At 40.1% G+C, this 8,986-nt stretch overlaps 1 long non-coding RNA gene across 1 annotated transcript in view; it reads left to right on the top strand.

Moving 5' to 3' along the window:
* The first annotated feature begins 2,686 nt into the window (after nt 1-2,686).
* The window catches only part of LOC102379678, a 10,929-nt gene continuing 4,629 nt past the window's right edge, over nt 2,687-8,986 (top strand). The window contains exon 1 of the long non-coding RNA XR_323809.3: nt 2,687-2,771. This is a non-coding gene — a long non-coding RNA (uncharacterized LOC102379678). The remainder of the gene's footprint in view (nt 2,772-8,986) is intronic.

Raw genomic sequence — 8,986 nt, 5'->3', positions numbered from 1 at the left:
TGGCCTTTCTCCTGAGTCCTGCCAGCTTCCCCTGGGTCCTACTGCCCTGGCTCCTGTCATCTTTGATAGGCAGCCAGGAGCAGATAAATATTCATTTTCTAAACGTTTTAGGTGCCCCACAGGCTGGATAGAATGTTCCTGGCTGGCCAGATCTGGCCCACAGGCCATATTTTGCCTGTCCCTGAATTAGGGTGACCATTTGTCTCATTTCCACTGGAACAGTCTTGTTTTAAACCTGTGTCCCAGGCATCCCATTGGGTTATTCAAATCTTTATCCAATTTTTAGAAACATCCCTGCTAAAAATAATTGGATGTCCAGGACAGGTGTGCTCCCCCCTCCCCTTTTTATTTATCAGTGACTCCATGGAACTGAGAGCTTAAAAACAAAAGAGAATTCTGGAGAACAGGGGGAAGGAGGCCCATCCAATTTTAAGATTCAAGAAATAGGGACACCTTAATTTATAGTTTTGAAATCTCAGTTTTTTCAGCCAGATATTCAGTTGGTGCAGCAGGCATAACTTCACTTATTTAAATGGAGTTATGCCAGCTGAACATTTGAGCTGTTTGTGCTTAGCCATTCAACATGTATTCTACAGGTTGAGGTAATATAAACCCTCAGTTCCTGGATCACCATGCAAAGTAAATGACCCATTTGAAAGGGTAACAAAATAGTTGGTATTTCCAGATTTAAACATCTAAGAATCATGAACAAACTTCTAAATCACATAATTTAAATATATTCTCATTTTAAATAATCATTTGAAGGCATTTTCATTTGTCTGCTGCTTGACTGAGCCTGAAGGTCCAGGTTTCAAATGTTCCCTCACAATGTTAAGGCTAGAAACATTATTTTCCCCCTCATAGGCCACGAACAGGAGTTAATTTCTATCTGTGGAAATTTTCCATGGCTAGAAATGTTTCTGAGAGGGAGGAGGTGGGAGGAGGGACTGAGAGAAGGTAATCAGCACCTGTTCCCTATCCCTTCCCCAGGCTTGGACCCTTGGTCTTGGGAAGGTCAGGGGAGCATTTTCCAATGTCTCAGTTCCTTGTGGTCCCCTGGAGGAGTCAAGCAGTAAGGAAGTACACAGACAGTCATTCCCCTGGGACAAGCTCTCCTTGGAGAGACCTCTACCATGTTGGAAATTAAGTTATTTTTCTCCTGGAACCACTATTGCTGTTCCAAGAGAAACTGTGAGAACTATGCTACACTCCTGGGGTTTTTTTTAACCAGGAGAACTGTGATGCTTCCTGTAGAAATATAATGCCCATATGTGGCCATAGTCTCATGATTCTGAGCTGTTGAATGTAAAACAACTGCTGCTAAAATTGTGAAAAAAACCATAACATTTGATACTACAGTTTCATATTAATTTAATCCTTTGTTTCTTGATTCAAGGTTTTGCACAACAAAGCAATGACACTGCCATAACATTCCTACTGATAGATTTGTATTGAAGGATTTCTTTGTAGTTCTGCTCCTGTAGTTTAATCAGGATCAGGAGACCCTTTAATCAATTTGGACATAGAAACAGCTTTAAATGTTTTTTCTACATATCTCAAGGTACCAGGTGGCTCATGAACACTACAGTGCTGGGGCACATGGAGCATCTCATATGAGTGTGGGGGGCTCCCCAGCACACATGGCAGCAGACCTGGAACTGGACACAGAAACACTTCCAGCCCACTTCTGGGTCTGCCATGGAGTGCACTGGGAGCCCTCCACACCCTCCCCCCGGCTCAGAGGATGCACCATCTACCCCAGCATCACAGCATTCGTAAGCCGTACCTGGTATCTCAAGGTATGTAGAAAAAACATTTAAAGCTGTGTCTATGGTCAAATCACTGATTCTCTGAATCAGCATTGAATCTTCAGATTCAGATTCGGCCAAAATGAATCAGGGACAGTTGTTACACAAATTGCCAATTGCTCAAATCATGAGTAAGACCTTATAAAGGCGGATAAGGCAAAATGCCATGTTTATTAATTACATGATTTAGACATTGAGGTTTGGACACACCATTCATACAAACACACAAATTATGATGTAAATCATTACACACAGACACACACATACACAAAACAACCATTCTATCTGTACACATAAAACAGATATAGTTACCAGCAATAGTTGCTCACTGTCAGCACAGAGTGGCCAAATTCAGCTTATTGAGTAGAAGATGATATTAGAAGATAGCAGCTGAAGAAAGGTCTTGGAGACAGCAGCTTGGAGAGGGGTGAACAGATGCATCTGTGCTCTGACTAAACAGCAGTAGAGAGACTCACCTAACTTGGCATTTTTAAGTCTTTTTTTATAGGGATTGCCATCTTTTGTTTCAGTGCTTTGGGGTTTTTCTATACCCAGCTTCTGTTGTTGCAGGATGTCTGCCTTTCTCCTCCTTGTTATCCCTTGTTGTGTCTTGGCCTCAAAGGGATTCTTCAGCCATTTATTAATTAGTTTACTGACTGGTAACTTACTGTCTCAGGGAACTTAGGTGCCCTGCTCCTAAAGAGGGGAAACTGCTAGAGAAAGAGCCCTAGCAGTGAATTAGAAGCCCAGCTGTTGGTTGCCAGGGCAACTGGAGCCAGCAAGTAATCACACCTGCCAGTGGTCAGCTGACTGAAAGGCCCTGGCTCCCTTATAAATTCTAGGAGCTGAGGCCAGAGGCAGTTCCCTGCCAGCAGCCCAGGAGGAAGGAGCTCTCTGCTGTGAGAGAGAAGAGAAGCCAGATGAAGGAGAAGCATCTGACACGCCGTGGGATGAAGAATCCCGGTAGACTTGAGCGTGATTATAGCTGGGTGACTTCTGTTTATGTTATAGCCTAGGGGCTTGTGTTTGTGTTGTCGTTTATCACTGGTGGTTTGGGTGAGGCTATCAGGGGATGGAGGAGGCCTCATAGGGGCCCCACAGTAGTGTGGGGACCCCAGCGCCAGTGAGGGCTCAGCGGCGCAGCATTCGGGGTACATAGACCCCAGCCCCAGAGAGAGGGCGTGAAGACAGAGAGAGAGAAGGCCACATTACTGAGGAGCCCCAGAGAAGGGGGCGTTGCTAAGAAGCCCCAGTGCAGGCGTGGTGAGCCCCAGACAGGGGAGTAGCATTGTAGAAGAGCCCCAAGAGAGGGTGGCTTTACAGAGAAGGCCCCCATGAGGGAGAGGGTGGCTTTACAGAGAAGGCCCCCAGAGAAAAGGGGTAGTGAAGAGCCCCAGAGAGGGGGCACTATTGTGGAGAAGTACCAGAGAGAGGGCGCAGAGAGAGACTGGGCTGAGGAGAGCCCGAGCACCAGAAAGAAGGTGTAAACCCAGACCAAACAACGTCTAGTCCAGCTGCGAGGCTTGGGGCGTGGTGAAAGGGGTGGTTGGAGCCACGCATAGCCCATAAGGTTAGGGTGCCCTGAAGCACCCATTTGCAGGACAGTACCCACGAGGGGTCTGGGAGTCCATGGGGCCAGAGGTTACAGCGAACTGTGTCCAAGAAGATGTAAGGCAGCCTCCCTAATATATTGGAACATCAAAGACATGGTGGGTGAGAATCTGAGGGTGCCCTTGGGCCAATTTGGCATGGGAAGGGGGCCTTGAGGAGATCACGGCCCTCCTGTAGGACCCTGCCATGACACTTACATTTTACACCTTGTTGCTTACATAAACAGTTAAATCTTTTTCTCCCATCTTTATGACATTCTCTTACCATTTACCCTTTTACACAGACTCATACATAAAGGCTATGCAGAGTTCATTTACTTCAAGTAGAAGGATACAAAATGGACTTTTCAAGTTGCTTACAGGACAAGACTAACATGGTTACATTTTACAATTATTACACTCTATATTAACATCAGCTATATTCAATTTTTGCTACACAGTGATCTGAATCAACTAATCAAATCACTGCCCCCGATTTGGGCTGTATCTGAATTGAATACAGCCCATTTCACACACCCCTAGTGAAAGCTGAGAAAGGTTTATTATTGAAGGACAGCACACCAATTGGTCTGATTAATAGTCAATCCAAATTAGTGAAGCTTGTCCTTGACTGGTAGAGACACCATACTTTATTTACACTCCCCATGATCTCTGAGGGACAAGTCTCCCAACTCCTCAACACTTGTATTTATATTTTTATAACACTTCCCCTCTCCCCCGCATCTTGTGCCCACTCTTATCTATCTCTCTCTCTCTCTCTCTCTCTCTCTGTCTGTTGAGATGTTCATCTTTGTTTTGTTTCCCAAGTTCACAGATCTGCACTTTTTTTTAGAAGGTTCTAACTTTTCCCATCATAAGTGCTGTTTTCATATTCCCTTCAATATCTTTTTGCTCATTAGTGCTTTTTTTTTTTTTTTTTTTTTTTCCTTTCTTCCTGGGTCATCCAGTGGTCAGGAGGCCCCTTTCTCCCATACTGTTTTTGGCACCATAGCTTATTATAGCTTAGCAGAAGTATGGTCTACCACAACCAGAATTCCAACACTTACCTGTATTTAATTTCCCGTCATAATGTAGGGCCCTGGTATGCCATATTTTTGTAAATCAGTTAAACTCTTGGTGCTTCAGTTGTCTATTAGTAAAATACTTCCTTTCCCCAACCTTCTCTTGTATCTTTAGATTGGAGAATTTGCAGTGTAGAAAGCATGGAGGTACAGTATTTAGTATAATGGAACTCTTGGGATTGGAGGCACTATTATAATGTAGAAAATAATAGTGCTTTCTTACTAATATTTTGGATATGGGTGACAATCAAGCTTAGACTTATGACCCTGCAACACTTTTATATTGTTGTTTTCACTTGATCAGAGTGATCAAGGCTGTATTTTCTCAAGATTTTTCTTCCTAGATTGGAAGAAATACAGATTTTCCAAACAGTCTTAAAAATTTAACCATTTTTAGAGAATGAAATTCTGTTGAAATATAATGCTTTGTGGAATCTTATTGATTCAATTTCTAAAGAAAAAGAGACAAACATTCTGACAGTGTTGCAACTTTTTGTTTTGACTTTTTGGAGCTGAAATTTTCTTTTTTTTTCTTTCAAAATAAAGTTTAAATGACTTGTATTATACACACATCTTATGGACACACACACACAATTTATATATTTAAAAAACCTAGAATCATGACAGTTTCAGTTTTGCCTTAATACAATGATGACACAAAAAAAAAAAGCAATTTTTTTGAAATTTTTTAAAACTTTGTTTTAAATTTTCCCTCTAACTGCTGTTTATTAGAATTCTGTCTCTAGTTAAATGCTAATTATTAAAAGGATGCTTGGCAATATAAGCTTCAATACATATTGCAAAAAGTTGAAACTGTGATTATCTCAGGGAACTAGAATTAAAAAGGCTTCTACTTTCCAGTATAAAGAAAAAAAAACCCTATTGGAGGTATTTTTATATTTTTCTGCCAATATCAATTTGTTTAATCATGTCTTTTTGTAAAAGCTGCTGATCTGATGGAGCAGTGGCAATAGCATCACTAGCAGATATGCAAGCACTTTGCTAAAAAAGGATTTTAATGCTGTAACTTGTGTTAAAGTGCTTTTTTTTTTTAATCTGAACCTGAAGTCATGTAATGGTTTAAAACAATGCTTTGAAAATTGTCAGCCAGCCAGAACTTATTTCTGTGTTCCTTACTCAGTTGCTGAGGTGGCATAGTTAGAATGTATTGTGAGAGATCTTTTGATGCAGTTTGTCCTATGCAATGCAGGAATAGCTGTAATCTCAGTGTACTCAGATGTCACCTGCACAAATTTGAGCCTGATTTTCAGCCAAACTAAGCTTTATTCTATACATGCAGATGAATGTCCCACACGTTTATAGGAACTCTCATATTGGATCGGACCTCTGGTCTATTTAGGGTAGTATTCTTTCTCTGACAGTTGCCAATATCAGATGGAAGATTCAAAAGGGAAGCTTCAAGGACTGGTAGCCAGATGTGCAATAATCTGATAATAGTAATGTCCAATTCTAAACTATAATAGATTCTTTAATTGTGAAGCATAGAACGTTTCTCTCCTCCTAATGATTTTTGTTTGCATTGTCGTCTAAAGATTTGAATGTGCATTAGCTATATTAATATTTAACACTTTTTTTGGAATCTTGCTATTTTTGTTCCTGTTTCAATGAGTATTTGGTACTTATTGACTATACTTATGTAAAAAATGTAAAGATTTCCCTTCATCAATTTTCAGTTTAATTGAATATTGCCTTTTTCTTGTGAGAGTGAGAAAGCAGACTCTTCCAATCAACTTCCTCTAGATTGGTTATTACTTTTATATAATTCTGTGTCTGGAAAGATTTTTTTCCTTGAAAATCCTGCTGTGAAATTCTTTGAACTAGATTTTAGCCAGGAACAGAATTGGCAGTGCTGGAAAAACACACACACAAACACAAAATGGTTCTCGGCGTCCAAAATATAAGAGAACATGCCAAATACCTCATGAAAGAGAGACTTTTTTGAAATTACCCTTTCAGTATTGCAAACTAAGTAAGTTTGGGGAAATGTTTTTGAATTATAAAGACACGCATGGATGTTCTTATGGCTGATTCTAATTGCTAATCCAAGTCCTGATTGCTACTTTAAGTTCCAAACTATTTTTGTACTTCAGTACTGAGGAATTAGAGGAGGAGTTGGGATAGTCTGCTTGTAGGGGAAAAAATGACAAACTATGCAAAAAAAAAAAAAAAAAAACAACAAAAAAAAAATAATTTTTTTTTTTTTTGTGGAGAGATGCATTTAGGTGGTGTTTCTGTTCCATTCCAGGCACAAAGAGCCAACATTCTGAAAAGATCCCTTTATTACCATTCTTATGTATGGCAGGCAGCAGGCCAAATTCTGCTTTCAATAATGAATGCAAATCCAAAGAAATGTAGTTGATTTTCTTGGAATTACTCTGCCAGTGAGAGCACAATTTGACACCAGGTATTATTTTAAAGGTTTTATAAAAAAAATTCAATTTTTTTTGTTTCCTAGCTTGATGATAATTTATTCCACATCGTTTTTCTTAGATTTTTAACCAATGTAAAAGTTATTCCAAAGCAAACTTACTGCTGACCCTGCTAGTAAGAGTGAAGGATATTAACATTATTGATGACATCACATTAATTTTATTTATAAGAACCATTTTCTAATGACCAATAACTTTTAAATCCACTGGAAGTTTGAAGTTAATTTTACACTTAATCGATTTTGCAGACTTTTAGTCTAAAAAACATTTCCTTTAGTCTTCAACATAAGGAATAAGTTCATGTTCATGCAAGTTCATATTTTCTATCACGCTTGCTACAACAATATCTTTGAAACAGGTTTGTTTCTGATTTTTGTCCGTCTCTGTATAACTGGCAAAATAACTGTTTTTAACAGGGTTTTCTGCAGTACAAAAACACAGCAGATGGTGAGGGTCATCATCACATATAAAACAATAGGTACTTTTCTCCAGTTAGGAAAGCTTCTAGTTTATTTTTAACTTGCTAGGGGCCGAGGACAGTATTATTCAGTTTTAGACTGGAGCAAAAACAAGTCAAGTGACTCTCTCAGCATTGCCTGACTAGACATGCTGCTGCCACTGGGTATGAGCTCAACCCTATCCCTGCTTACCTCTTCAGTGTGTTTGCCTGTGGTTCAGTAAATGTGCTAGCACTAATCCCACATCTTCCTCACACTTCATCTCTGCTTTCTTTAAGGCCTTGTTACACGTTTCACTTTTAGCTGCTCAAAAGTTGATGAGTGTTAGTGCTACCTTGAGCTTGAAGCAATCACACCTTAAGGCTAAAACTTTATCTGACTGCTCTGCTGTGACTTGCCTGTAAGATCTGGTGAGCAGGGACCTGATGAGGAGCTCCAGCTTTGAGTTGCCAGTACAGGGCTGGTGAGCTAGGAGAGGCTTCTATCCATGCTTTAGGTGGCAAGGTGTGAGATATAGGTTAGGGGAAGAGAGGTGGGAACATGAAGCTAGGAGGTGGAAAGCTAATAGGATGGAAGTGGGTAATGACATTCAAGGTGGAAAATAAATGGGGTTGGAAAAAGGATGGTGAAATAAAGTAAGTCAGTCACCGAAGGATAAAATAAAAAGAACTAAGAAAACCTTAATAAGCAATAAAAAAGAACTAAATTAAAGAAGGTCTTATGTTTTAATAAATTGGTCTTTGGGATTGGAGTATGGGGGGTAGCCAGGAGATGGGAGTGGTGAGGGAAGGCACTTTTTTTTTTTGGAAGCTACCGACCCTGCCCCAGAAGGGAAGCCCCAGCTCATGGGGACCCAATCTAACCCCCTACCTTGTTCCCTCTGTTGACTTGACAAGCAAGAACAATGCTCAGGATCAGAAATAACAGGTTTATTCGGCCAGTGGGATGTGCAGTTTCAAAGTGTCCATTCTTCTGACTGTTTTGGGTGGGGGGCTTCTCTTCAGAATTCACAATGAGGGTGGTGCTGGGTTACTGGAAATCCATAATATTTCAGATTGCTTCCTGGAATCTTATTTCCAATTGAATGCAGGGCTGTTCCTGTATATCATTGTGTTGATGGGTCTATTGTTTCCACTTTTTGTCACTATCATTCTCTCTCTCTCTCTCTCTCTCTCTCTCTCTCTCACACACACAGTTTCCAGTCACTCGGGGACCAACCCACTTTTCATATAGTCACAATTGACATTATAATGGGGTTACAACATGTCTTGACAAGCAAGGGGAGAAGCAGGTTACAGCATAACTAAATGGAATCTTGACATTACAAAATGAGGCTTGATATTACTTTGGTTAACCATGAAAACAGGCCTGAAGTATACAAAACTGGTGTAAAAATAGCACAAAATAGCAAAAAAATTTAATAAAAACAATATAAGATAGCAAAATTAGCAACGCATAACCTAAAAGAGATGTGCATAAAATTACACACACACACACACACACACACACACACACACACTCTAACACATTGCAATGCACAGACTCATTTCCTTAGCTTAACTCACAAAAGATTTGTCCTAGACCTTATTTCATATAAGG

The sequence above is a fragment of the Alligator sinensis genome, unplaced genomic scaffold (genome assembly GCF_000455745.1).
Source record: "Alligator sinensis unplaced genomic scaffold, ASM45574v1 scaffold485_2, whole genome shotgun sequence".
NCBI classification, from domain to species: Eukaryota; Metazoa; Chordata; order Crocodylia; family Alligatoridae; genus Alligator; species Alligator sinensis.
Note: the sequence above shows the minus strand (reverse complement) of the source record. Positions and strands in the feature narration are given on the sequence as shown.